Source organism: Odontomachus brunneus, unplaced genomic scaffold, assembly GCF_010583005.1.
Source record: "Odontomachus brunneus isolate Ranch 3 - 2012 unplaced genomic scaffold, Obru_v1 Obru_scaffold_089, whole genome shotgun sequence".
In the NCBI taxonomy this organism is placed as follows: Eukaryota; Metazoa; Arthropoda; class Insecta; order Hymenoptera; family Formicidae; genus Odontomachus; species Odontomachus brunneus.
In genome coordinates, this window is record NW_022639539.1 from 1,383,539 (window position 1) to 1,385,685 (window position 2,147).

At 46.9% G+C, this 2,147-nt stretch overlaps 1 protein-coding gene across 1 annotated transcript in view; it reads right to left on the reverse strand.

Annotated features, from left to right (window-relative positions):
• Positions 1–2,147, reverse strand: part of LOC116848085 (phosphoribosylformylglycinamidine synthase) — a 297,437-nt gene that overhangs the window by 257,494 nt on the left and 37,796 nt on the right. The gene's annotated exons all lie outside the window — the stretch shown is intronic.

Consider the following 2,147-nt stretch of genomic DNA (forward strand, 5'->3'; position numbering starts at 1 on the left):
AATGTTTTGGAAAGCTCTCGAGGTCAGCTACAAGAATATGTAATAAAAAATATGGGATGCCGTTTAAAAAAATTGAGGTGACTTTCATGTGACTTTCAAATAATTCTTCAAGGTCAAAACAATGGTACCATCTTATTGTCCCCTCGAAACCAAACAACTTTTGTCTGAAAAATTTTGCTCTCCCGTGCTTGGTTTTCGACATATTCGACTGGATGGATTAAAATGGTCCACCTTGTATATAATGTGTGACATGGCAGCCTCGGAGGCGCCCGTCTCAAGAGAAACCGTACCATTTTGGGGTGAATGTTCCTCGCGTATCGCGAACGACTTCTCGCGAATATTATTGGTTATCGCGTCCCGGCATATTTGTGAAAGCCTTTAGGACAAATATTGGAAGCGAACTTTGCGAGCAGAGTAGATTCGGAAGATCTCGCGTCCCTAAATTTGTGCCCCTCGGCTTCCCTCGCCGGCCACCAGGACTAAAGGAGCGGAGGACATCGAGGGACGAGGAAGCAGCGGCCGACGACTCATCACGCTCTCGATTAGGTGAATCGCTCTCTCAATCCTTTGTGTTAAAATATTCTCGAATTGCCGATCGCTCAACAATATCGAATATTCTAACGTTTAGAATATTCTGTACCGAAAATTAGACGTGAGACTGTCAGCTGTGTTTACTTTCAGCGGACGCAGCCGTCGCGAGGAATTCAGCAGAAAAAAACGGGAGCGCCGATGGAAGATCACGAGCCGACCCACGACGGCAACAGTGTCTCGAGACAGAAAATGTCTCGAGACTGAAATACCGAAAATTGCCGATTCCAGACTGTCGAACATCGCAGGGCGAGAGGGGAAGCGACGAAGGAGGACTCGCGAGGATACGCGATTCTCCGGAAGCCGACGGACAAGCAGCCTTACCGCGACCGTCGCTGTGTCAGGACGCGAATTATTTCTACCGTACAGCTGCCGATCGTATGAGAGAGAGAGAGAGAGAGAGAGAGAGTGCGAGGCAGAGATAGTGAGAAAGCGAGAGAGAGAGAGAGAGAGAGAGAGAGAGAGAGAGAGAGAGAGAGAAAGAGAGAGGCAGAGAGATCGAGAGTGCGAGGAGTGCGAGAGAGTAAAGCAAGAGCGTGGAGCGAGCGAGCGAGAGAAGACCGCCACCGCTACCGCTGCAGGAGAACCCAAGGGCCGCCGCCGAATCTGTAAGACCTCCCATCTGCTCTGTGTTTTTCATACTCCGTCATAGTTCGTGTTGTCATCGCTCACGTAACGTTGTCTCGTCCGCGGAGCGGCCGCGCGTAATAAGGCTCACCCGAGATCATCCTCGAGTTTTTTGCATTATCGCGAACATATTGTCGTATGTTGCTTGTGAATACCGCCGCGCATTGCGACAGGGACGTGCGAGAGTCCCAATTAATAAACTCATTGTTACCGAACACGCGTAGTCATTTTCGCCCTTCCTAGACCCCTCCCGCATCCAACTTTAAAATCCCTGGAGCTACCGGTCCCGACGGGACACGCAAATTTTATGCAATATATTGCATCTCACGTTTATCGAGGTGGTGCGGCCTTTCCGCACCTGGCGCTCAACTACCGTTTTTAGTTTTGTGGCGTGAACCGGGCCCGATAGCAATTTGCCGACGCGACTGACAGGCGACCGCCTGCACGTTAAAATTTAAAAATATCATTTACGACGTAAAATTTCCCGCTCTCTTCGAATCCGGTGTCAAAAGTAGGCGGTCCCATTTTAAAAAATCTATAACCTCCAAACGACCTTAAAATTTGACCTCAAGGTCAAATTCATTTATTGAGAAAGATGACCCCCATTGTCCTGAACAAGTTTTATCTTAACTATTTTTCTATATCTGGCTTACCTATGGAGAAATTTGAGTAGGTCCCGTAAAATGGCCCACCGTGTATGTATGTGTATGTGTATATATATATATATATATATATATATATATATATATATATATATATATACAGGATGTCCGAAAAGTCTGGACACGGCCGATTTTCTCGGAAACTATAGGAGTTAGAGGAAAATGTTAAATACAAAAGTTGTAGGGTTTCAACCAGTCTATCAACTGGTCACCCTTGTTTGACCTTGACGAGTACCGTGGAGGTCACGTGGAGGTCAAGATGATTTTTTT